Here is a 24,451-nt window from a genome sequence, read left to right as displayed (position 1 = left end):
GCCAAAGGCGAGCAAAAGGGGAGGGTGCCGCGGGGCAAAAGCCTACAGCCCCCGGTATTCCCAGGCGGTCTCCCATCCAAGTACTAACCAGGCCCGACCCTGCTTAGCTTCCGAGATCAGACGAGATCGGGCGCGTTCAGGGTGGTATGGCCGTAGACGCCAGAGGCCGCCTCCAGGCCCCTCTTGAGTGCGCGCCCGCACAGCCGCCGCCGCCGCCGCCGCCGCCGCCGCCTCCTCTTCCTGCCCGCTCCCCGCTCTCACTCCCATTCCCATTCCCATTCCCACTCCCGCTCCCGCTCCCACTGCCGCTTCTCCTCCGCCTCCTCCCTCTTTTCTCTTCTCTTCTCTTCTCCTCCTCCCCCCCCCTCCTCCTCAGCCGCCCTCCGCCTAGCCCTGCACCAGTGCCCGAACTCCAGCCCTCCGCCTGCCCAGCCCAGGACCTGCAGCACCGGGCGCCCAGTCGGCACGCTGCCGCCAAGCCAAGGGGAGCCAACCTCCTCCGGCTGCCGCTGGCCACAGGGAACTCCTACTCTCTCTTTCTAGGCCGGATCCCCTGCCTGCCGCCATCGCCCAGCCACACGCCAGCCGTGCCCGGCAGCCTCCACGCCTGCCCAGGGCTGCGCCCCGCGGCTCGCGGGTCCCGGCACCAGGGGGTTCGGCGCCCCACACCACCGCGGCCCGGGCCTTCCCTCCTACCCGGCCGCCAGCAGCCCCCCCACCGCTGACGCACAGGTCGCCCGCCCTCCCCCGGCACGGCCGCCGCGCCTCCACACACTCCCACGCCGCGAGGACAGCTGAGGGCCTGGGGACCCTTGTCCCCGCTCGGTCACGGGGGCCCAAGTGGGGCAGCAGGTCGGGAAGGAGGGCGGCAGCGCACGGAATCACCCCCGCCGCACGCTCGCGTGGGCACTCACACACACACACACACACACACACACACGCCTACACAAGGGGCACACAGTCGCACACCCCGACACCCTTCGTGGCACAGAGGGATTTCCGTCCTCAGCGCCCGTTCCCTCACGGGAGGGTGGGGCGCTTCAGCGCGACCCGCACCCTCCAGCCCGGCAGCCAGTTCGAGACTGTCGCTCCCCCTCTTCATGGAGGAACGACACAGGACCCTGCGCTGTTCTTTCGTCTGCTCGGCCCTCCCCGGGTTTGCTGCTGGTTCTTCCCGGGTTGGCTACCGTCCCTTCCACCTCCGTGGAAGGGCGGTTCCCCCTGCCACATTCCCCACTTCCGCGGGGGAGCGGCACACCGCCGGCCGGCCGGCCGGCTCTCTCGGGGGCTGCACAGGTGTTCCCCTTAGATGTTCCTGGTGCATGTTGTCTCTCTCCTCCTTTATAGTCCTCTTCCGCCAATCCCAACTCGGCTGCCCACACGCCAAGTACGCTGCTCTCCTCCAATCAGGAGCAGGATCAGCTCCTGGAGGTCATCACTCAAGTTGGCAAGAGGCAGCTGCATAGAAGCTGTTTTCTCCTCTCCCAGCGCCATATTGTGGGAGAGCAGATGCATAGAATAAGTCTTAATTCCAGTAACTCAGTCCAATCCGAGTTGCTCCCCACAGAGACCACAGGCTGTGTGCTGCCTGCCTGCCACGGACCCTCTGTCCCGGGGAGGTCCTGTGGGCACGCAGCCTGTGGCCGCGGGTCTCTGCCTGGCCTGCCAAAAGGGTGCCCCGTTTGGATGCTGTGTGAGTCAGGGCTGATGGGGGAGAGGGGGACAGAGAGAGGAGAGAGAGACAGAGAGAGAGAGAGAAAGAGAGAGAGACGTGTAGGTGTTGGTGTAAGTCAGAGACAGAGGGAGAGGGTGCCTGTATTGCCTGCGAGGCTTGGTGTGGGGTCCCTCCTTTGCGCTCTGGAGGGCTTCCGCGGCTGTGGCGCGTGGCCGCCGCACGGCCAGGTGGCGCAGAGGGCCCGCGGGTTGGGCTGCGCGAGGCACCGGGCCCTGAGTGGTGGGCAACCGCGCCCTGGCGTCGTCTTCGGGCGGTGGTCGTGGTCGTGGTCGTGGTCACAGTCATTGGGCTCCCTGGGAGACAGGAGCCCGGGAGGGGCGGTGGGAGTGCAGGTGCCGGGAGCTGCTGGTGCGGCGGGCTGCGGGGTTGGGGCGGCCGGCAGGGGAGCGCCCTGGCGGGCGGTGAGTCGCTGGTTTGGGGTTGGAGGGGGCGCGCTGGATGGCGCGGGGCGTGGCCTGTGTCCCGGGGTGGGCCCCGGGGTTGGCGGTGGGGCTGCGGCAGCCGGGGACAGCTGGCCGGCCCGCCCGTGCCCGTGCCCGTGCCCGTGCCCGTGCCCGTGCCCAGGCCCAGGCCCAGGCCCAGGCCCGAGGCGCGGGCGGGCTGGGGCTGCCAGGTGGAGGGGTCGGGCTTCTGCCCCCTGCTGGAGCTGCGTTGGGGGTCGCAGGGGTCCCGGCGTGCGGGCTGGCGGATGGGGGCGTGGCTAGGCAGCCAGCCAAAGGCGAGCAAAAGGGGAGGGTGCCGCGGGGCAAAAGCCTACAGCCCCCGGTATTCCCAGGCGGTCTCCCATCCAAGTACTAACCAGGCCCGACCCTGCTTAGCTTCCGAGATCAGACGAGATCGGGCGCGTTCAGGGTGGTATGGCCGTAGACGCCAGAGGCTGCCTCCAGGCCCCTCTTGAGTGCGCGCCCGCACAGCCGCCGCCGCCGCCGCCGCCGCCGCCGCCTCCTCCTCCTCCTCCTGCCCGCTCCCCGCTCTCACTCCCATTCCCATTCCCATTCCCATTCCCGCTCCCGCTCCCGCTCCCGCTGCCGCTTCTCCTCCGCCTCCTCCCTCTTTTCTCTTCTCTTCTCTTCTCCTCCTCCTCCCCCCCCCCTCAGCCGCACTCCGCCTAGCCCTGCACCAGTGCCCGAACTCCAGCCCTCCGCCTGCCCAGCCCAGGACCTGCAGTGCAGCACCGGGCGCCCAGTCGGCACGCTGCCGCCAAGCCAAGGGGAGCCAACCTCCTCCGGCTGCCGCTGGCCACAGGGAACTCCTACTCTCTCTTTCTAGGCCGGATCCCCTGCCTGCCGCCATCGCCCAGCCACACGCCAGCCGTGCCCGGCAGCCTCCACGCCTGCCCAGGGCTGCGCCCCGCGGCTCGCGGGTCCCGGCACCAGGGGGTTCGGCGCCCCACACCACCGCGGCCCGGGCCTTCCCTCCTACCCGGCCGCCAGCAGCCCCCCCACCGCTGACGCACAGGTCGCCCGCCCTCCCCCGGCACGGCCGCCGCGCCTCCACACACTCCCACGCCGCGAGGACAGCTGAGGGCCTGGGGACCCTTGTCCCCGCTCGGTCACGGGGGCCCAAGTGGGGCAGCAGGTCGGGAAGGAGGGCGGCAGCGCACGGAATCACCCCCGCCGCACGCTCGCGTGGGCACTCACACACACACACACACACACACACACACACGCCTACACAAGGGGCACACAGTCGCACACCCCGACACCCTTCGTGGCACAGAGGGATTTCCGTCCTCAGCGCCCGTTCCCTCACGGGAGGGTGGGGCGCTTCAGCGCGACCCGCACCCTCCAGCCCGGCAGCCAGTTCGAGACTGTCGCTCCCCCTCTTCATGGAGGAACGACACAGGACCCTGCGCTGTTCTTTCGTCTGCTCGGCCCTCCCCGGGTTTGCTGCTGGTTCTTCCCGGGTTGGCTACCGTCCCTTCCACCTCCGTGGAAGGGCGGTTCCCCCTGCCACATTCCCCACTTCCGCGGGGGAGCGGCACACCGCCGGCCGGCCGGCTCTCTCGGGGGCTGCACAGGTGTTCCCCTTAGATGTTCCTGGTGCATGTTGTCTCTCTCCTCCTTTATAGTCCTCTTCCGCCAATCCCAACTCGGCTGCCCACACGCCAAGTACGCTGCTCTCCTCCAATCAGGAGCAGGATCAGCTCCTGGAGGTCATCACTCAAGTTGGCAAGAGGCAGCTGCATAGAAGCTGTTTTCTCCTCTCCCAGCGCCATATTGTGGGAGAGCAGATGCATAGAATAAGTCTTAATTCCAGTAACTCAGTCCAATCCGAGTTGCTCCCCACAGAGACCACAGGCTGTGTGCTGCCTGCCTGCCACGGACCCTCTGTCCCGGGGAGGTCCTGTGGGCACGCAGCCTGTGGCCGCGGGTCTCTGCCTGGCCTGCCAAAAGGGTGCCCCGTTTGGATGCTGTGTGAGTCAGGGCTGATGGGGGAGAGGGGGACAGAGAGAGGAGAGAGAGACAGAGAGAGAGAGAGAAAGAGAGAGAGACGTGTAGGTGTTGGTGTAAGTCAGAGACAGAGGGAGAGGGTGCCTGTATTGCCTGCGAGGCTTGGTGTGGGGTCCCTCCTTTGCGCTCTGGAGGGCTTCCGCGGCTGTGGCGCGTGGCCGCCGCACGGCCAGGTGGCGCAGAGGGCCCGCGGGTTGGGCTGCGCGAGGCACCGGGCCCTGAGTGGTGGGCAACCGCGCCCTGGCGTCGTCTTCGGGCGGTGGTCGTGGTCGTGGTCGTGGTCACAGTCATTGGGCTCCCTGGGAGACAGGAGCCCGGGAGGGGCGGTGGGAGTGCAGGTGCCGGGAGCTGCTGGTGCGGCGGGCTGCGGGGTTGGGGCGGCCGGCAGGGGAGCGCCCTGGCGGGCGGTGAGTCGCTGGTTTGGGGTTGGAGGGGGCGCGCTGGATGGCGCGGGGCGTGGCCTGTGTCCCGGGGTGGGCCCCGGGGTTGGCGGTGGGGCTGCGGCAGCCGGGGACAGCTGGCCGGCCCGCCCGTGCCCGTGCCCGTGCCCGTGCCCGTGCCCAGGCCCAGGCCCAGGCCCAGGCCCGAGGCGCGGGCGGGCTGGGGCTGCCAGGTGGAGGGGTCGGGCTTCTGCCCCCTGCTGGAGCTGCGTTGGGGGTCGCAGGGGTCCCGGCGTGCGGGCTGGCGGATGGGGGCGTGGCTAGGCAGCCAGCCAAAGGCGAGCAAAAGGGGAGGGTGCCGCGGGGCAAAAGCCTACAGCCCCCGGTATTCCCAGGCGGTCTCCCATCCAAGTACTAACCAGGCCCGACCCTGCTTAGCTTCCGAGATCAGACGAGATCGGGCGCGTTCAGGGTGGTATGGCCGTAGACGCCAGAGGCCGCCTCCAGGCCCCTCTTGAGTGCGCGCCCGCACAGCCGCCGCCGCCGCCGCCGCCGCCGCCGCCGCCGCCGCCGCCGCCTCCTCTTCCTGCCCGCTCCCCGCTCTCACTCCCATTCCCATTCCCATTCCCTCTCCCGCTCCCGCTCCCGCTGCCGCTTCTCCTTCGCCTCCTCCCTCTTTTCTCTTCTCTTCTCTTCTCCTCCTCCCCCCCCTCCTCAGCCGCCCTCCGCCTAGCCCTGCACCAGTGCCCGAACTCCAGCCCTCCGCCTGCCCAGCCCAGGACCTGCAGCACCGGGCGCCCAGTCGGCACGCTGCCGCCAAGCCAAGGGGAGCCAACCTCCTCCGGCTGCCGCTGGCCACAGGGAACTCCTACTCTCTCTTTCTAGGCCGGATCCCCTGCCTGCCGCCATCGCCCAGCCACACGCCAGCCGTGCCCGGCAGCCTCCACGCCTGCCCAGGGCTGCGCCCCGCGGCTCGCGGGTCCCGGCACCAGGGGGTTCGGCGCCCCACACCACCGCGGCCCGGGCCTTCCCTCCTACCCGGCCGCCAGCAGCCCCCCCACCGCTGACGCACAGGTCGCCCGCCCTCCCCCGGCACGGCCGCCGCGCCTCCACACACTCCCACGCCGCGAGGACAGCTGAGGGCCTGGGGACCCTTGTCCCCGCTCGGTCACGGGGGCCCAAGTGGGGCAGCAGGTCGGGAAGGAGGGCGGCAGCGCACGGAATCACCCCCGCCGCACGCTCGCGTGGGCACTCACACACACACACACACACACACACACACACACGCCTACACAAGGGGCACACAGTCGCACACCCCGACACCCTTCGTGGCACAGAGGGATTTCCGTCCTCAGCGCCCGTTCCCTCACGGGAGGGTGGGGCGCTTCAGCGCGACCCGCACCCTCCAGCCCGGCAGCCAGTTCGAGACTGTCGCTCCCCCTCTTCATGGAGGAACGACACAGGACCCTGCGCTGTTCTTTCGTCTGCTCGGCCCTCCCCGGGTTTGCTGCTGGTTCTTCCCGGGTTGGCTACCGTCCCTTCCACCTCCGTGGAAGGGCGGTTCCCCCTGCCACATTCCCCACTTCCGCGGGGGAGCGGCACACCGCCGGCCGGCCGGCCGGCTCTCTCGGGGGCTGCACAGGTGTTCCCCTTAGATGTTCCTGGTGCATGTTGTCTCTCTCCTCCTTTATAGTCCTCTTCCGCCAATCCCAACTCGGCTGCCCACACGCCAAGTACGCTGCTCTCCTCCAATCAGGAGCAGGATCAGCTCCTGGAGGTCATCACTCAAGTTGGCAAGAGGCAGCTGCATAGAAGCTGTTTTCTCCTCTCCCAGCGCCATATTGTGGGAGAGCAGATGCATAGAATAAGTCTTAATTCCAGTAACTCAGTCCAATCCGAGTTGCTCCCCACAGAGACCACAGGCTGTGTGCTGCCTGCCTGCCACGGACCCTCTGTCCCGGGGAGGTCCTGTGGGCACGCAGCCTGTGGCCGCGGGTCTCTGCCTGGCCTGCCAAAAGGGTGCCCCGTTTGGATGCTGTGTGAGTCAGGGCTGATGGGGGAGAGGGGGACAGAGAGAGGAGAGAGAGACAGAGAGAGAGAGAGAAAGAGAGAGAGACGTGTAGGTGTTGGTGTAAGTCAGAGACAGAGGGAGAGGGTGCCTGTATTGCCTGCGAGGCTTGGTGTGGGGTCCCTCCTTTGCGCTCTGGAGGGCTTCCGCGGCTGTGGCGCGTGGCCGCCGCACGGCCAGGTGGCGCAGAGGGCCCGCGGGTTGGGCTGCGCGAGGCACCGGGCCCTGAGTGGTGGGCAACTGCGCCCTGGCGTCGTCTTCGGGCGGTGGTCGTGGTCGTGGTCACAGTCATTGGGCTCCCTGGGAGACAGGAGCCCGGGAGGGGCGGTGGGAGTGCAGGTGCCGGGAGCTGCTGGTGCGGCGGGCTGCGGGGTTGGGGCGGCCGGCAGGGGAGCGCCCTGGCGGGCGGTGAGTCGCTGGTTTGGGGTTGGAGGGGGCGCGCTGGGATGGCGCGGGGCGTGGCCTGTGTCCCGGGGTGGGCCCCGGGGTTGGCAGTGGGGCTGCGGCAGCCGGGGACAGCTGGCCGGCCCGCCCGTGCCCGTGCCCGTGCCCAGGCCCAGGCCCAGGCCCAGGCCCAGGCCCAGGCCCAGGCCCGAGGCGCGGGCGGGCTGGGGCTGCCAGGTGGAGGGGTCGGGCTTCTGCCCCCTGCTGGAGCTGCGTTGGGGGTCGCAGGGGTCCCGGCGTGCGGGCTGGCGGATGGGGGCGTGGCTAGGCAGCCAGCCAAAGGCGAGCAAAAGGGGAGGGTGCCGCGGGGCAAAAGCCTACAGCCCCCGGTATTCCCAGGCGGTCTCCCATCCAAGTACTAACCAGGCCCGACCCTGCTTAGCTTCCGAGATCAGACGAGATCGGGCGCGTTCAGGGTGGTATGGCCGTAGACGCCAGAGGCCGCCTCCAGGCCCCTCTTGAGTGCGCGCCCGCACAGCCGCCGCCGCCGCCGCCGCCGCCTCCTCCTCCTCCTGCCCGCTCCCCGCTCTCACTCCCATTCCCATTCCCATTCCCACTCCCGCTCCCGCTCCCGCTGCCGCTTCTCCTCCGCCTCCTCCCTCTTTTCTCTTCTCTTCTCTTCTCCTCCTCCCCCCCCTCCTCAGCCGCCCTCCGCCTAGCCCTGCACCAGTGCCCGAACTCCAGCCCTCCGCCTGCCCAGCCCAGGACCTGCAGCACCGGGCGCCCAGTCGGCACGCTGCCGCCAAGCCAAGGGGAGCCAACCTCCTCCGGCTGCCGCTGGCCACAGGGAACTCCTACTCTCTCTTTCTAGGCCGGATCCCCTGCCTGCCGCCATCGCCCAGCCACACGCCAGCCGTGCCCGGCAGCCTCCACGCCTGCCCAGGGCTGCGCCCCGCGGCTCGCGGGTCCCGGCACCAGGGGGTTCGGCGCCCCACACCACCGCGGCCCGGGCCTTCCCTCCTACCCGGCCGCCAGCAGCCCCCCCACCGCTGACGCACAGGTCGCCCGCCCTCCCCCGGCACGGCCGCCGCGCCTCCACACACTCCCACGCCGCGAGGACAGCTGAGGGCCTGGGGACCCTTGTCCCCGCTCGGTCACGGGGGCCCAAGTGGGGCAGCAGGTCGGGAAGGAGGGCGGCAGCGCACGGAATCACCCCCGCCGCACGCTCGCGTGGGCACTCACACACACACACACACACACACACACACACGCCTACACAAGGGGCACACAGTCGCACACCCCGACACCCTTCGTGGCACAGAGGGATTTCCGTCCTCAGCGCCCGTTCCCTCACGGGAGGGTGGGGCGCTTCAGCGCGACCCGCACCCTCCAGCCCGGCAGCCAGTTCGAGACTGTCGCTCCCCCTCTTCATGGAGGAACGACACAGGACCCTGCGCTGTTCTTTCGTCTGCTCGGCCCTCCCCGGGTTTGCTGCTGGTTCTTCCCGGGTTGGCTACCGTCCCTTCCACCTCCGTGGAAGGGCGGTTCCCCCTGCCACATTCCCCACTTCCGCGGGGGAGCGGCACACCGCCGGCCGGCCGGCCGGCTCTCTCGGGGGCTGCACAGGTGTTCCCCTTAGATGTTCCTGGTGCATGTTGTCTCTCTCCTCCTTTATAGTCCTCTTCCGCCAATCCCAACTCGGCTGCCCACACGCCAAGTACGCTGCTCTCCTCCAATCAGGAGCAGGATCAGCTCCTGGAGGTCATCACTCAAGTTGGCAAGAGGCAGCTGCATAGAAGCTGTTTTCTCCTCTCCCAGCGCCATATTGTGGGAGAGCAGATGCATAGAATAAGTCTTAATTCCAGTAACTCAGTCCAATCCGAGTTGCTCCCCACAGAGACCACAGGCTGTGTGCTGCCTGCCTGCCACGGACCCTCTGTCCCGGGGAGGTCCTGTGGGCACGCAGCCTGTGGCCGCGGGTCTCTGCCTGGCCTGCCAAAAGGGTGCCCCGTTTGGATGCTGTGTGAGTCAGGGCTGATGGGGGAGAGGGGGACAGAGAGAGGAGAGAGAGACAGAGAGAGAGAGAGAAAGAGAGAGAGACGTGTAGGTGTTGGTGTAAGTCAGAGACAGAGGGAGAGGGTGCCTGTATTGCCTGCGAGGCTTGGTGTGGGGTCCCTCCTTTGCGCTCTGGAGGGCTTCCGCGGCTGTGGCGCGTGGCCGCCGCACGGCCAGGTGGCGCAGAGGGCCCGCGGGTTGGGCTGCGCGAGGCACCGGGCCCTGAGTGGTGGGCAACCGCGCCCTGGCGTCGTCTTCGGGCGGTGGTCGTGGTCGTGGTCGTGGTCACAGTCATTGGGCTCCCTGGGAGACAGGAGCCCGGGAGGGGCGGTGGGAGTGCAGGTGCCGGGAGCTGCTGGTGCGGCGGGCTGCGGGGTTGGGGCGGCCGGCAGGGGAGCGCCCTGGCGGGCGGTGAGTCGCTGGTTTGGGGTTGGAGGGGGCGCGCTGGATGGCGCGGGGCGTGGCCTGTGTCCCCGGTGGGCCCCGGGGTTGGCGGTGGGGCTGCGGCAGCCGGGGACAGCTGGCCGGCCCGCCCGTGCCCGTGCCCGTGCCCGTGCCCGTGCCCGTGCCCAGGCCCAGGCCCAGGCCCAGGCCCGAGGCGCGGGCGGGCTGGGGCTGCCAGGTGGAGGGGTCGGGCTTCTGCCCCCTGCTGGAGCTGCGTTGGGGGTCGCAGGGGTCCCGGCGTGCGGGCTGGCGGATGGGGGCGTGGCTAGGCAGCCAGCCAAAGGCGAGCAAAAGGGGAGGGTGCCGCGGGGCAAAAGCCTACAGCCCCCGGTATTCCCAGGCGGTCTCCCATCCAAGTACTAACCAGGCCCGACCCTGCTTAGCTTCCGAGATCAGACGAGATCGGGCGCGTTCAGGGTGGTATGGCCGTAGACGCCAGAGGCCGCCTCCAGGCCCCTCTTGAGTGCGCGCCCGCACAGCCGCCGCCGCCGCCGCCGCCGCCTCCTCCTCCTCCTGCCCGCTCCCCGCTCTCACTCCCATTCCCATTCCCATTCCCACTCCCGCTCCCGCTCCCGCTGCCGCTTCTCCTCCGCCTCCTCCCTCTTTTCTCTTCTCTTCTCTTCTCCTCCTCCCCCCCCTCCTCAGCCGCCCTCCGCCTAGCCCTGCACCAGTGCCCGAACTCCAGCCCTCCGCCTGCCCAGCCCAGGACCTGCAGCACCGGGCGCCCAGTCGGCACGCTGCCGCCAAGCCAAGGGGAGCCAACCTCCTCCGGCTGCCGCTGGCCACAGGGAACTCCTACTCTCTCTTTCTAGGCCGGATCCCCTGCCTGCCGCCATCGCCCAGCCACACGCCAGCCGTGCCCGGCAGCCTCCACGCCTGCCCAGGGCTGCGCCCCGCGGCTCGCGGGTCCCGGCACCAGGGGGTTCGGCGCCCCACACCACCGCGGCCCGGGCCTTCCCTCCTACCCGGCCGCCAGCAGCCCCCCCACCGCTGACGCACAGGTCGCCCGCCCTCCCCCGGCACGGCCGCCGCGCCTCCACACACTCCCACGCCGCGAGGACAGCTGAGGGCCTGGGGACCCTTGTCCCCGCTCGGTCACGGGGGCCCAAGTGGGGCAGCAGGTCGGGAAGGAGGGCGGCAGCGCACGGAATCACCCCCGCCGCACGCTCGCGTGGGCACTCACACACACACACACACACACACACACACACACGCCTACACAAGGGGCACACAGTCGCACACCCCGACACCCTTCGTGGCACAGAGGGATTTCCGTCCTCAGCGCCCGTTCCCTCACGGGAGGGTGGGGCGCTTCAGCGCGACCCGCACCCTCCAGCCCGGCAGCCAGTTCGAGACTGTCGCTCCCCCTCTTCATGGAGGAACGACACAGGACCCTGCGCTGTTCTTTCGTCTGCTCGGCCCTCCCCGGGTTTGCTGCTGGTTCTTCCCGGGTTGGCTACCGTCCCTTCCACCTCCGTGGAAGGGCGGTTCCCCCTGCCACATTCCCCACTTCCGCGGGGGAGCGGCACACCGCCGGCCGGCCGGCCGGCTCTCTCGGGGGCTGCACAGGTGTTCCCCTTAGATGTTCCTGGTGCATGTTGTCTCTCTCCTCCTTTATAGTCCTCTTCCGCCAATCCCAACTCGGCTGCCCACACGCCAAGTACGCTGCTCTCCTCCAATCAGGAGCAGGATCAGCTCCTGGAGGTCATCACTCAAGTTGGCAAGAGGCAGCTGCATAGAAGCTGTTTGCTCCTCTCCCAGCGCCATATTGTGGGAGAGCAGATGCATAGAATAAGTCTTAATTCCAGTAACTCAGTCCAATCCGAGTTGCTCCCCACAGAGACCACAGGCTGTGTGCTGCCTGCCTGCCACGGACCCTCTGTCCCGGGGAGGTCCTGTGGGCACGCAGCCTGTGGCCGCGGGTCTCTGCCTGGCCTGCCAAAAGGGTGCCCCGTTTGGATGCTGTGTGAGTCAGGGCTGATGGGGGAGAGGGGGACAGAGAGAGGAGAGAGAGACAGAGAGAGAGAGAGAAAGAGAGAGAGACGTGTAGGTGTTGGTGTAAGTCAGAGACAGAGGGAGAGGGTGCCTGTATTGCCTGCGAGGCTTGGTGTGGGGTCCCTCCTTTGCGCTCTGGAGGGCTTCCGCGGCTGTGGCGCGTGGCCGCCGCACGGCCAGGTGGCGCAGAGGGCCCGCGGGTTGGGCTGCGCGAGGCACCGGGCCCTGAGTGGTGGGCAACCGCGCCCTGGCGTCGTCTTCGGGCGGTGGTCGTGGTCGTGGTCGTGGTCACAGTCATTGGGCTCCCTGGGAGACAGGAGCCCGGGAGGGGCGGTGGGAGTGCAGGTGCCGGGAGCTGCTGGTGCGGCGGGCTGCGGGGTTGGGGCGGCCGGCAGGGGAGCGCCCTGGCGGGCGGTGAGTCGCTGGTTTGGGGTTGGAGGGGGCGCGCTGGATGGCGCGGGGCGTGGCCTGTGTCCCGGGGTGGGCCCCGGGGTTGGCGGTGGGGCTGCGGCAGCCGGGGACAGCTGGCCGGCCCGCCCGTGCCCGTGCCCGTGCCCGTGCCCGTGCCCAGGCCCAGGCCCAGGCCCGAGGCGCGGGCGGGCTGGGGCTGCCAGGTGGAGGGGTCGGGCTTCTGCCCCCTGCTGGAGCTGCGTTGGGGGTCGCAGGGGTCCCGGCGTGCGGGCTGGCGGATGGGGGCGTGGCTAGGCAGCCAGCCAAAGGCGAGCAAAAGGGGAGGGTGCCGCGGGGCAAAAGCCTACAGCACCCGGTATTCCCAGGCGGTCTCCCATCCAAGTACTAACCAGGCCCGACCCTGCTTAGCTTCCGAGATCAGACGAGATCGGGCGCGTTCAGGGTGGTATGGCCGTAGACGCCAGAGGCTGCCTCCAGGCCCCTCTTGAGTGCGCGCCCGCACAGCCGCCGCCGCCGCCGCCGCCGCCGCCGCCGCCTCCTCCTCCTCCTCCTGCCCGCTCCCCGCTCTCACTCCCATTCCCATTCCCATTCCCATTCCCATTCCCATTCCCGCTCCCGCTCCCGCTCCCGCTGCCGCTTCTCCTCCGCCTCCTCCCTCTTTTCTCTTCTCTTCTCTTCTCCTCCTCCTCCCCCCCCCCCTCAGCCGCACTCCGCCTAGCCCTGCACCAGTGCCCGAACTCCAGCCCTCCGCCTGCCCAGCCCAGGACCTGCAGTGCAGCACCGGGCGCCCAGTCGGCACGCTGCCGCCAAGCCAAGGGGAGCCAACCTCCTCCGGCTGCCGCTGGCCACAGGGAACTCCTACTCTCTCTTTCTAGGCCGGATCCCCTGCCTGCCGCCATCGCCCAGCCACACGCCAGCCGTGCCCGGCAGCCTCCACGCCTGCCCAGGGCTGCGCCCCGCGGCTCGCGGGTCCCGGCACCAGGGGGTTCGGCGCCCCACACCACCGCGGCCCGGGCCTTCCCTCCTACCCGGCCGCCAGCAGCCCCCCCACCGCTGACGCACAGGTCGCCCGCCCTCCCCCGGCACGGCCGCCGCGCCTCCACACACTCCCACGCCGCGAGGACAGCTGAGGGCCTGGGGACCCTTGTCCCCGCTCGGTCACGGGGGCCCAAGTGGGGCAGCAGGTCGGGAAGGAGGGCGGCAGCACACGGAATCACCCCCGCCGCACGCTCGCGTGGGCACTCACACACACACACACACACACACACACGCCTACACAAGGGGCACACAGTCGCACACCCCGACACCCTTCGTGGCACAGAGGGATTTCCGTCCTCAGCGCCCGTTCCCTCACGGGAGGGTGGGGCGCTTCAGCGCGACCCGCACCCTCCAGCCCGGCAGCCAGTTCGAGACTGTCGCTCCCCCTCTTCATGGAGGAACGACACAGGACCCTGCGCTGTTCTTTCGTCTGCTCGGCCCTCCCCGGGTTTGCTGCTGGTTCTTCCCGGGTTGGCTACCGTCCCTTCCACCTCCGTGGAAGGGCGGTTCCCCCTGCCACATTCCCCACTTCCGCGGGGGAGCGGCACACCGCCGGCCGGCCGGCCGGCTCTCTCGGGGGCTGCACAGGTGTTCCCCTTAGATGTTCCTGGTGCATGTTGTCTCTCTCCTCCTTTATAGTCCTCTTCCGCCAATCCCAACTCGGCTGCCCACACGCCAAGTACGCTGCTCTCCTCCAATCAGGAGCAGGATCAGCTCCTGGAGGTCATCACTCAAGTTGGCAAGAGGCAGCTGCATAGAAGCTGTTTGCTCCTCTCCCAGCGCCATATTGTGGGAGAGCAGATGCATAGAATAAGTCTTAATTCCAGTAACTCAGTCCAATCCGAGTTGCTCCCCACAGAGACCACAGGCTGTGTGCTGCCTGCCTGCCACGGACCCTCTGTCCCGGGGAGGTCCTGTGGGCACGCAGCCTGTGGCCGCGGGTCTCTGCCTGGCCTGCCAAAAGGGTGCCCCGTTTGGATGCTGTGTGAGTCAGGGCTGATGGGGGAGAGGGGGACAGAGAGAGGAGAGAGAGACAGAGAGAGAGAGAGAAAGAGAGAGAGACGTGTAGGTGTTGGTGTAAGTCAGAGACAGAGGGAGAGGGTGCCTGTATTGCCTGCGAGGCTTGGTGTGGGGTCCCTCCTTTGCGCTCTGGAGGGCTTCCGCGGCTGTGGCGCGTGGCCGCCGCACGGCCAGGTGGCGCAGAGGGCCCGCGGGTTGGGCTGCGCGAGGCACCGGGCCCTGAGTGGTGGGCAACCGCGCCCTGGCGTCGTCTTCGGGCGGTGGTCGTGGTCGTGGTCGTGGTCACAGTCATTGGGCTCCCTGGGAGACAGGAGCCCGGGAGGGGCGGTGGGAGTGCAGGTGCCGGGAGCTGCTGGTGCGGCGGGCTGCGGGGTTGGGGCGGCCGGCAGGGGAGCGCCCTGGCGGGCGGTGAGTCGCTGGTTTGGGGTTGGAGGGGGCGCGCTGGATGGCGCGGGGCGTGGCCTGTGTCCCGGGGTGGGCCCCGGGGTTGGCGGTGGGGCTGCGGCAGCCGGGGACAGCTGGCCGGCCCGCCCGTGCCCGTGCCCGTGCCCGTGCCCGTGCCCAGGCCCAGGCCCAGGCCCAGGCCCGAGGCGCGGGCGGGCTGGGGCTGCCAGGTGGAGGGGTCGGGCTTCTGCCCCCTGCTGGAGCTGCGTTGGGGGTCGCAGGGGTCCCGGCGTGCGGGCTGGCGGATGGGGGCGTGGCTAGGCAGCCAGCCAAAGGCGAGCAAAAGGGGAGGGTGCCGCGGGGCAAAAGCCTACAGCCCCCGGTATTCCCAGGCGGTCTCCCATCCAAGTACTAACCAGGCCCGACCCTGCTTAGCTTCCGAGATCAGACGAGATCGGGCGCGTTCAGGGTGGTATGGCCGTAGACGCCAGAGGCCGCCTCCAGGCCCCTCTTGAGTGCGCGCCCGCACAGCCGCCGCCGCCGCCGCCGCCGCCGCCGCCGCCGCCGCCGCCGCCGCCTCCTCTTCCTGCCCGCTCCCCGCTCTCACTCCCATTCCCATTCCCATTCCCACTCCCGCTCCCGCTCCCGCTGCCGCTTCTCCTCCGCCTCCTCCCTCTTTTCTCTTCTCTTCTCTTCTCCTCCTCCCCCCCCCTCCTCCTCAGCCGCCCTCCGCCTAGCCCTGCACCAGTGCCCAAACTCCAGCCCTCCGCCTGCCCAGCCCAGGACCTGCAGTGCAGCACCGGGCGCCCAGTCGGCACGCTGCCGCCAAGCCAAGGGGAGCCAACCTCCTCCGGCTGCCGCTGGCCACAGGGAACTCCTACTCTCTCTTTCTAGGCCGGATCCCCTGCCTGCCGCCATCGCCCAGCCACACGCCAGCCGTGCCCGGCAGCCTCCACGCCTGCCCAGGGCTGCGCCCCGCGGCTCGCGGGTCCCGGCACCAGGGGGTTCGGCGCCCCACACCACCGCGGCCCGGGCCTTCCCTCCTACCCGGCCGCCAGCAGCCCCCCCACCGCTGACGCACAGGTCGCCCGCCCTCCCCCGGCACGGCCGCCGCGCCTCCACACACTCCCACGCCGCGAGGACAGCTGAGGGCCTGGGGACCCTTGTCCCCGCTCGGTCACGGGGGCCCAAGTGGGGCAGCAGGTCGGGAAGGAGGGCGGCAGCGTACGGAATCACCCCCGCCGCACGCTCGCGTGGGCACTCACACACACACACACACACACACACGCCTACACAAGGGGCACACAGTCGCACACCCCGACACCCTTCGTGGCACAGAGGGATTTCCGTCCTCAGCGCCCGTTCCCTCACGGGAGGGTGGGGCGCTTCAGCGCGACCCGCACCCTCCAGCCCGGCAGCCAGTTCGAGACCACAGGCTGTGTGCTGCCTGCCTGCCACGGACCCTCTGTCCCGGGGAGGTCCTGTGGGCACGCAGCCTGTGGCCGCGGGTCTCTGCCAGGCCTGCCAAAAGGGTGCCCCGTTTGGATGCTGTGTGAGTCAGGGCTGATGGGGGAGAGGGGGACAGAGAGAGGAGAGAGAGACAGAGAGAGAGAGAGAAAGAGAGAGAGACGTGTAGGTGTTGGTGTAAGTCAGAGACAGAGGGAGAGGGTGCCTGTATTGCCTGCGAGGCTTGGTGTGGGGTCCCTCCTTTGCGCTCTGGAGGGCTTCCGCGGCTGTGGCGCGTGGCCGCCGCACGGCCAGGTGGCGCAGAGGGCCCGCGGGTTGGGCTGCGCGAGGCACCGGGCCCTGAGTGGTGGGCAACCGCGCCCTGGCGTCGTCTTCGGGCGGTGGTCGTGGTCGTGGTCGTGGTCACAGTCATTGGGCTCCCTGGGAGACAGGAGCCCGGGAGGGGCGGTGGGAGTGCAGGTGCCGGGAGCTGCTGGTGCGGCGGGCTGCGGGGTTGGGGCGGCCGGCAGGGGAGCGCCCTGGCGGGCGGTGAGTCGCTGGTTTGGGGTTGGAGGGGGCGCGCTGGATGGCGCGGGGCGTGGCCTGTGTCCCGGGGTGGGCCCCGGGGTTGGCGGTGGGGCTGCGGCAGCCGGGGACAGCTGGCCGGCCCGCCCGTGCCCGTGCCCGTGCCCGTGCCCGTGCCCAGGCCCAGGCCCAGGCCCAGGCCCGAGGCGCGGGCGGGCTGGGGCTGCCAGGTGGAGGGGTCGGGCTTCTGCCCCCTGCTGGAGCTGCGTTGGGGGTCGCAGGGGTCCCGGCGTGCGGGCTGGCGGATGGGGGCGTGGCTAGGCAGCCAGCCAAAGGCGAGCAAAAGGGGAGGGTGCCGCGGGGCAAAAGCCTACAGCACCCAGTATTCCCAGGCGGTCTCCCATCCAAGTACTAACCAGGCCCGACCCTGCTTAGCTTCCGAGATCAGACGAGATCGGGCGCGTTCAGGGTGGTATGGCCGTAGACGCCAGAGGCCGCCTCCAGGCCCCTCTTGAGTGCGCGCCCGCACAGCCGCCGCCGCCGCCGCCGCCTCCTCCTCCTCCTCCTGCCCGCTCCCCGCTCTCACTCCCATTCCCATTCCCACTCCCGCTCCCGCTCCCGCTGCCGCTTCTCCTCCGCCTCCTCCCTCTTTTCTCTTCTCTTCTCTTCTCCTCCTCCCCCCCCCTCCTCAGCCGCCCTCCGCCTAGCCCTGCACCAGTGCCCGAACTCCAGCCCTCCGCCTGCCCAGCCCAGGACCTGCAGTGCAGCACCGGGCGCCCAGTCGGCACGCTGCCGCCAAGCCAAGGGGAGCCAACCTCCTCCGGCTGCCGCTGGCCACAGGGAACTCCTACTCTCTCTTTCTAGGCCGGATCCCCTGCCTGCCGCCATCGCCCAGCCACACGCCAGCCGTGCCCGGCAGCCTCCACGCCTGCCCAGGGCTGCGCCCCGCGGCTCGCGGGTCCCGGCACCAGGGGGTTCGGCGCCCCACACCACCGCGGCCCGGGCCTTCCCTCCTACCCGGCCGCCAGCAGCCCCCCCACCGCTGACGCACAGGTCGCCCGCCCTCCCCCGGCACGGCCGCCGCGCCTCCACACACTCCCACGCCGCGAGGACAGCTGAGGGCCTGGGGACCCTTGTCCCCGCTCGGTCACGGGGGCCCAAGTGGGGCAGCAGGTCGGGAAGGAGGGCGGCAGCGCACGGAATCACCCCCGCCGCACGCTCGCGTGGGCACTCACACACACACACACACACACACACACACGCCTACACAAGGGGCACACAGTCGCACACCCCGACACCCTTCGTGGCACAGAGGGATTTCCGTCCTCAGCGCCCGTTCCCTCACGGGAGGGTGGGGCGCTTCAGCGCGACCCGCACCCTCCAGCCCGGCAGCCAGTTCGAGACTGTCGCTCCCCCTCTTCATGGAGGAACGACACAGGACCCTGCGCTGTTCTTTCGTCTGCTCGGCCCTCCCCGGGTTTGCTGCTGGTTCTTCCCGGGTTGGCTACCATCCCTTCCACCTCCGTGGAAGGGCGGTTCCCCCTGCCACATTCCCCACTTCCGCGGGGGAGCGGCACACCGCCGGCCGGCCGGCTCTCTCGGGGGCTGCACAGGTGTTCCCCTTAGATGTTCCTGGTGCATGTTGTCTCTCTCCTCCTTTATAGTCCTCTTCCGCCAATCCCAACTCGGCTGCCCACACGCCAAGTACGCTACTCTCCTCCAATCAGGAGCAGGATCAGCTCCTGGAGGTCATCACTCAAGTTGGCAAGAGGCAGCTGCATAGAAGCTGTTTTCTCCTCTCCCAGCGCCATATTGTGGGAGAGCAGATGCATAGAATAAGTCTTAATTCCAGTAACTCAGTCCAATCCGAGTTGCTCCCCACAGAGACCACAGGCTGTGTGCTGCCTGCCTGCCACGGACCCTCTGTCCCGGGGAGGTCCTGTGGGCACGCAGCCTGTGGCCGCGGGTCTCTGCCTGGCCTGCCAAAAGGGTGCCCCGTTTGGATGCTGTGTGAGTCAGGGCTGATGGGGGAGAGGGGGACAGAGAGAGGAGAGAGAGACAGAGAGAGAGAGAGAAAGAGAGAGAGACGTGTAGGTGTTGGTGTAAGTCAGAGACAGAGGGAGAGGGTGCCTGTATTGCCTGCGAGGCTTGGTGTGGGGTCCCTCCTTTGCGCTCTGGAGGGCTTCCGCGGCTGTGGCGCGTGGCCGCCGCACGGCCAGGTGGCGCAGAGGGCCCGCGGGTTGGGCTGCGCGAGGCACCGGGCCCTGAGTGGTGGGCAACCGCGCCCTGGCGTCGTCTTCGGGCGGTGGTCGTGGTCGTGGTCACAGTCATTGGGCTCCCTGGGAGACAGGAGCCCGGGAGGGGCGGTGGGAGTGCAGGTGCCGGGAGCTGCTGGTGCGGCGGGCTGCGGGGTTGGGGCGGCCGGCAGGGGAGCGCCCTGGCGGGCGGTGAGTCGCTGGTTTGGGGTTGGAGGGGGCGCGCTGGGATGGCGCGGGGCGTGGCCTGTGTCCCGGGGTGGGCCCCGGGGTTGGCGGTGGGGCTGCGGCAGCCGGGGACAGCTGGCCGGCCCGCCCGTGCCCGTGCCCGTGCCCGTGCCCAGGCCCAGGCCCAGGCCCAGGCCCAGGCCCAGGCCCAGGCCCGAGGCGCGGGCGGGCTGGGGCTGCCAGGTGGAGGGGTCGGGCTTCTGCCCCCTGCTGGAGCTGCGTTGGGGGTCGCAGGGGTCCCGGCGTGCGGGCTGGCGGATGGGGGCGTGGCTAGGCAGCCAGCCAAAGGCGAGCAAAAGGGGAGGGTGCCGCGGGGCAAAAGCCTACAGCCCCCGGTATTCCCAGGCGGTCTCCCATCCAAGTACTAACCAGGCCCGACCCTGCTTAGCTTCCGAGATCAGACGAGATCGGGCGCGTTCAGGGTGGTATGGCCGTAGACGCCAGAGGCCGCCTCCAGGCCCCTCTTGAGTGCGCGCCCGCACAGCCGCCGCCGCCGCCTCCTCCTCCTCCTCCTGCCCGCTCCCCGCTCTCACTCCCATTCCCATTCCCATTCCCACTCCCGCTCCCGCTCCCGCTGCCGCTTCTCCTCCGCCTCCTCCCTCTTTTCTCTTCTCTTCTCTTCTCCTCCTCCCCCCCCTCCTCAGCCGCCCTCCGCCTAGCCCTGCACCAGTGCCCGAACTCCAGCCCTCCGCCTGCCCAGCCCAGGACCTGCAGCACCGGGCGCCCAGTCGGCACGCTGCCGCCAAGCCAAGGGGAGCCAACCTCCTCCGGCTGCCGCTGGCCACAGGGAACTCCTACTCTCTCTTTCTAGGCCGGATCCCCTGCCTGCCGCCATCGCCCAGCCACACGCCAGCCGTGCCCGGCAGCCTCCACGCCTGCCCAGGGCTGCGCCCCGCGGCTCGCGGGTCCCGGCACCAGGGGGTTCGGCGCCCCACACCACCGCGGCCCGGGCCTTCCCTCCTACCCGGCCGCCAGCAGCCCCCCCACCGCTGACGCACAGGTCGCCCGCCCTCCCCCGGCACGGCCGCCGCGCCTCCACACACTCCCACGCCGCGAGGACAGCTGAGGGCCTGGGGACCCTTGTCCCCGCTCGGTCACGGGGGCCCAAGTGGGGCAGCAGGTCGGGAAGGAGGGCGGCAGCGCACGGAATCACCCCCGCCGCACGCTCGCGTGGGCACTCACACACACACACACACACACACACACGCCTACACAAGGGGCACACAGTCGCACACCCCGACACCCTTCGTGGCACAGAGGGATTTCCGTCCTCAGCGCCCGTTCCCTCACGGGAGGGTGGGGCGCTTCAGCGCGACCCGCACCCTCCAGCCCGGCAGCCAGTTCGAGACTGTCGCTCCCCCTCTTCATGGAGGAACGACACAGGACCCTGCGCTGTTCTTTCGTCTGCTCGGCCCTCCCCGGGTTTGCTGCTGGTTCTTCCCGGGTTGGCTACCGTCCCTTCCACCTCCGTGGAAGGGCGGTTCCCCCTGCCACATTCCCCACTTCCGCGGGGGAGCGGCACACCGCCGGCCGGCCGGCTCTCTCGGGGGCTGCACAGGTGTTCCCCTTAGATGTTCCTGGTGCATGTTGTCTCTCTCCTCCTTTATAGTCCTCTTCCGCCAATCCCAACTCGGCTGCCCACACGCCGAGTACGCTGCTCTCCTTCAATCAGGAGCAGGATCAGCTCCTGGAGGTCATCACTCAAGTTGGCAAGAGGCAGCTGCATAGAAGCTGTTTTCTCCTCTCCCAGCGCCATATTGTGGGAGAGCAGATGCATAGAATAAGTCTTAATTCCAGTAACTCAGTCCAATCCGAGTTGCTCCCCACAGAGACCACAGGCTGTGTGCTGCCTGCCTGCCACGGACCCTCTGTCCCGGGGAGGTCCTGTGGGCACGCAGCCTGTGGCCGCGGGTCTCTGCCTGGCCTGCCAAAAGGGTGCCCCGTTTGGATGCTGTGTGAGTCAGGGCTGATGGGGGAGAGGGGGACAGAGAGAGGAGAGAGAGACAGAGAGAGAGAGAGAAAGAGAGACGTGTAGGTGTTGGTGTAAGTCAGAGACAGAGGGAGAGGGTGCCTGTATTGCCTGCGAGGCTTGGTGTGGGGTCCCTCCTTTGCGCTCTGGAGGGCTTCCGCGGCTGTGGCGCGTGGCCGCCGCACGGCCAGGTGGCGCAGAGGGCCCGCGGGTTGGGCTGCGCGAGGCACCGGGCCCTGAGTGGTGGGCAACTGCGCCCTGGCGTCGTCTTCGGGCGGTGGTCGTGGTCGTGGTCACAGTCATTGGGCTCCCTGGGAGACAGGAGCCCGGGAGGGGCGGTGGGAGTGCAGGTGCCGGGAGCTGCTGGTGCGGCGGGCTGCGGGGTTGGGGCGGCCGGCAGGGGAGCGCCCTGGCGGGCGGTGAGTCGCTGGTTTGGGGTTGGAGGGGGCGCGCTGGGATGGCGCGGGGCGTGGCCTGTGTCCCGGGGTGGGCCCCGGGGTTGGCGGTGGGGCTGCGGCAGCCGGGGACAGCTGGCCGGCCCGCCCGTGCCCGTGCCCGTGCCCAGGCCCAGGCCCAGGCCCAGGCCCAGGCCCAGGCCCGAGGCGCGGGCGGGCTGGGGCTGCCAGGTGGAGGGGTCGGGCTTCTGCCCCCTGCTGGAGCTGCGTTGGGGGTCGCAGGGGTCCCGGCGTGCGGGCTGGCGGATGGGGGCGTGGCTAGGCAGCCAGCCAAAGGCGAGCAAAAGGGGAGGGTGCCGCGGGGCAAAAGCCTACAGCCCCCGGTATTCCCAGGCGGTCTCCCATCCAAGTACTAACCAGGCCCGACCCTGCTTAGCTTCCGAGATCAGACGAGATCGGGCGCGTTCAGGGTGGTATGGCCGTAGACGCCAGAGGCCGCCTCCAGGCCCCTCTTGAGTGCGCGCCCGCACAGCCGCCGCCGCCGCCTCCTCCTCCTCCTCCTGCCCGCTCCCCGCTCTCACTCCCATTCCCATTCCCATTCCCACTCCCGCTCCCGCTCCCGCTCCCGCTTCTCCTCCGCCTCCTCCCTCTTTTCTCTTCTCTTCTCTTCTCCTCCTCCCCCCCCTCCTCAGCCGCCCTCCGCCTAGCCCTGCACCAGTGCCCGAACTCCAGCCCTCCGCCTGCCCAGCCCAGGACCTGCAGCACCGGGCGCCCAGTCGGCACGCTGCCGCCAAGCCAAGGGGAGCCAACCTCCTCCGGCTGCCGCTGGCCACAGGGAACTCCTACTCTCTCTTTCTAGGCTGGATCCCCTGCCTGCCGCCATCGCCCAGCCACACGCCAGCCGTGCCCGGCAGCCTCCACGCCTGCCCAGGGCTGCGCCCCGCGGCTCGCGGGTCCCGGCACCAGGGGGTTCGGCGCCCCACACCACCGCGGCCCGGGCCTTCCCTCCTACCCGGCCGCCAGCAGCCCCCCCACCGCTGACGCACAGGTCGCCCGCCCTCCCCCGGCACGGCCGCCGCGCCTCCACACACTCCCACGCCGCGAGGACAGCTGAGGGCCTGGGGACCCTTGTCCCCGCTCGGTCACGGGGGCCCAAGTGGGGCAGCAGGTCGGGAAGGAGGGCGGCAGCGCACGGAATCACCCCCGCCGCACGCTCGCGTGGGCACTCACACACACACACACACACACACACACGCCTACACAAGGGGCACACAGTCGCACACCCCGACACCCTTCGTGGCACAGAGGGATTTCCGTCCTCAGCGCCCGTTCCCTCACGGGAGGGTGGGGCGCTTCAGCGCGACCCGCACCCTCCAGCCCGGCAGCCAGTTCGAGACTGTCGCTCCCCCTCTTCATGGAGGAACGACACAGGACCCTGCGCTGTTCTTTCGTCTGCTCGGCCCTCCCCGGGTTTGCTGCTGGTTCTTCCCGGGTTGGCTACCGTCCCTTCCACCTCCGTGGAAGGGCGGTTCCCCCTGCCACATTCCCCACTTCCGCGGGGGAGCGGCACACCGCCGGCCGGCCGGCTCTCTCGGGGGCTGCACAGGTGTTCCCCTTAGATGTTCCTGGTGCATGTTGTCTCTCTCCTCCTTTATAGTCCTCTTCCGCCAATCCCAACTCGGCTGCCCACACGCCGAGTACGCTGCTCTCCTTCAATCAGGAGCAGGATCAGCTCCTGGAGGTCATCACTCAAGTTGGCAAGAGGCAGCTGCATAGAAGCTGTTTGCTCCTCTCCCAGCGCCATATTGTGGGAGAGCAGATGCATAGAATAAGTCTTAATTCCAGTAACTCAGTCCAATCCGAGTTGCTCCCCACAGAGACCACAGGCTGTGTGCTGCCTGCCTGCCACGGACCCTCTGTCCCGGGGAGGTCCTGTGGGCACGCAGCCTGTGGCCGCGGGTCTCTGCCTGGCCTGCCAAAAGGGTGCCCCGTTTGGATGCTGTGTGAGTCAGGGCTGATGGGGGAGAGGGGGACAGAGAGAGGAGAGAGAGACAGAGAGAGAGAGAGAAAGAGAGAGAGACGTGTAGGTGTTGGTGTAAGTCAGAGACAGAGGGAGAGGGTGCCTGTATTGCCTGCGAGGCTTGGTGTGGGGTCCCTCCTTTGCGCTCTGGAGGGCTTCCGCGGCTGTGGCGCGTGGCCGCCGCACGGCCAGGTGGCGCAGAGGGCCCGCGGGTTGGGCTGCGCGAGGCACCGGGCCCTGAGTGGTGGGCAACTGCGCCCTGGCGTCGTCTTCGGGCGGTGGTCGTGGTCGTGGTCACAGTCATTGGGCTCCCTGGGAGACAGGAGCCCGGGAGGGGCGGTGGGAGTGCAGGTGCCGGGAGCTGCTGGTGCGGCGGGCTGCGGGGTTGGGGCGGCCGGCAGGGGAGCGCCCTGGCGGGCGGTGAGTCGCTGGTTTGGGGTTGGAGGGGGCGCGCTGGGATGGCGCGGGGCGTGGCCTGTGTCCCGGGGTGGGCCCCGGGGTTGGCGGTGGGGCTGCGGCAGCCGGGGACAGCTGGCCGGCCCGCCCGTGCCCGTGCCCGTGCCCAGGCCCAGGCCCAGGCCCAGGCCCAGGCCCAGGCCCGAGGCGCGGGCGGGCTGGGGCTGCCAGGTGGAGGGGTCGGGCTTCTGCCCCCTGCTGGAGCTGCGTTGGGGGTCGCAGGGGTCCCGGCGTGCGGGCTGGCGGATGGGGGCGTGGCTAGGCAGCCAGCCAAAGGCGAGCAAAAGGGGAGGGTGCCGCGGGGCAAAAGCCTACAGCCCCCGGTATTCCCAGGCGGTCTCCCATCCAAGTACTAACCAGGCCCGACCCTGCTTAGCTTCCGAGATCAGACGAGATCGGGCGCGTTCAGGGTGGTATGGCCGTAGACGCCAGAGGCCGCCTCCAGGCCCCTCTTGAGTGCGCGCCCGCACAGCCGCCGCCGCCGCCTCCTCCTCCTCCTCCTGCCCGCTCCCCGCTCTCACTCCCATTCCCATTCCCATTCCCACTCCCGCTCCCGCTCCCGCTCCCGCTTCTCCTCCGCCTCCTCCCTCTTTTCTCTTCTCTTCTCTTCTCCTCCTCCCCCCCCTCCTCAGCCGCCCTCCGCCTAGCCCTGCACCAGTGCCCGAACTCCAGCCCTCCGCCTGCCCAGCCCAGGACCTGCAGCACCGGGCGCCCAGTCGGCACGCTGCCGCCAAGCCAAGGGGAGCCAACCTCCTCCGGCTGCCGCTGGCCACAGGGAACTCCTACTCTC

General features: G+C 69.7%; 11 non-coding genes across 11 annotated transcripts; all 11 read right to left on the bottom strand.

Annotated features, from left to right (window-relative positions):
• Positions 1-39: 39 nt before the first annotated feature.
• LOC149123944 (5S ribosomal RNA) lies at positions 40-158 on the bottom strand. Its single transcript, XR_016215604.1, has one exon. It is a non-coding gene; the product is annotated as a 5S ribosomal RNA (ribosomal RNA).
• A 2,327-nt stretch (positions 159-2,485) lies between these two features.
• LOC149123943 (5S ribosomal RNA) lies at positions 2,486-2,604 on the bottom strand. Its single transcript, XR_016215603.1, has one exon. It is a non-coding gene; the product is annotated as a 5S ribosomal RNA (ribosomal RNA).
• Positions 2,605-4,938: 2,334 nt separating this feature from the next.
• LOC149123942 (5S ribosomal RNA) lies at positions 4,939-5,057 on the bottom strand. Its single transcript, XR_016215601.1, has one exon. It is a non-coding gene; the product is annotated as a 5S ribosomal RNA (ribosomal RNA).
• Positions 5,058-7,394: 2,337 nt separating this feature from the next.
• On the bottom strand, positions 7,395-7,513 carry LOC149123941 (5S ribosomal RNA). The gene has a single exon (XR_016215600.1). It is a non-coding gene; the product is annotated as a 5S ribosomal RNA (ribosomal RNA).
• A 2,321-nt stretch (positions 7,514-9,834) lies between these two features.
• On the bottom strand, positions 9,835-9,953 carry LOC149123940 (5S ribosomal RNA). The gene has a single exon (XR_016215599.1). It is a non-coding gene; the product is annotated as a 5S ribosomal RNA (ribosomal RNA).
• A 2,312-nt stretch (positions 9,954-12,265) lies between these two features.
• Positions 12,266-12,384, bottom strand: LOC149123939 (5S ribosomal RNA). Its single transcript, XR_016215204.1, has one exon. It is a non-coding gene; the product is annotated as a 5S ribosomal RNA (ribosomal RNA).
• A 2,350-nt stretch (positions 12,385-14,734) lies between these two features.
• On the bottom strand, positions 14,735-14,853 carry LOC149123938 (5S ribosomal RNA). The gene has a single exon (XR_016215598.1). It is a non-coding gene; the product is annotated as a 5S ribosomal RNA (ribosomal RNA).
• Positions 14,854-16,705: 1,852 nt separating this feature from the next.
• Positions 16,706-16,824, bottom strand: LOC149123937 (5S ribosomal RNA). The gene has a single exon (XR_016215510.1). It is a non-coding gene; the product is annotated as a 5S ribosomal RNA (ribosomal RNA).
• Positions 16,825-19,141: 2,317 nt separating this feature from the next.
• Positions 19,142-19,260, bottom strand: LOC149123936 (5S ribosomal RNA). The gene has a single exon (XR_016215597.1). It is a non-coding gene; the product is annotated as a 5S ribosomal RNA (ribosomal RNA).
• Positions 19,261-21,553: 2,293 nt separating this feature from the next.
• LOC149123935 (5S ribosomal RNA) lies at positions 21,554-21,672 on the bottom strand. The gene has a single exon (XR_016215596.1). It is a non-coding gene; the product is annotated as a 5S ribosomal RNA (ribosomal RNA).
• A 2,297-nt stretch (positions 21,673-23,969) lies between these two features.
• LOC149123934 (5S ribosomal RNA) lies at positions 23,970-24,088 on the bottom strand. The gene has a single exon (XR_016215595.1). It is a non-coding gene; the product is annotated as a 5S ribosomal RNA (ribosomal RNA).
• Between the last annotated feature and the right edge of the window lie 363 nt (positions 24,089-24,451).

Source organism: Oryctolagus cuniculus, chromosome 10, assembly GCF_051225735.1.
Source record: "Oryctolagus cuniculus isolate XC-2025 breed Fujian yellow rabbit chromosome 10, ASM5122573v1, whole genome shotgun sequence".
Classification (NCBI taxonomy): Eukaryota; Metazoa; Chordata; class Mammalia; order Lagomorpha; family Leporidae; genus Oryctolagus; species Oryctolagus cuniculus.
This window is presented reverse-complemented; position numbering and strand designations above follow the sequence as displayed.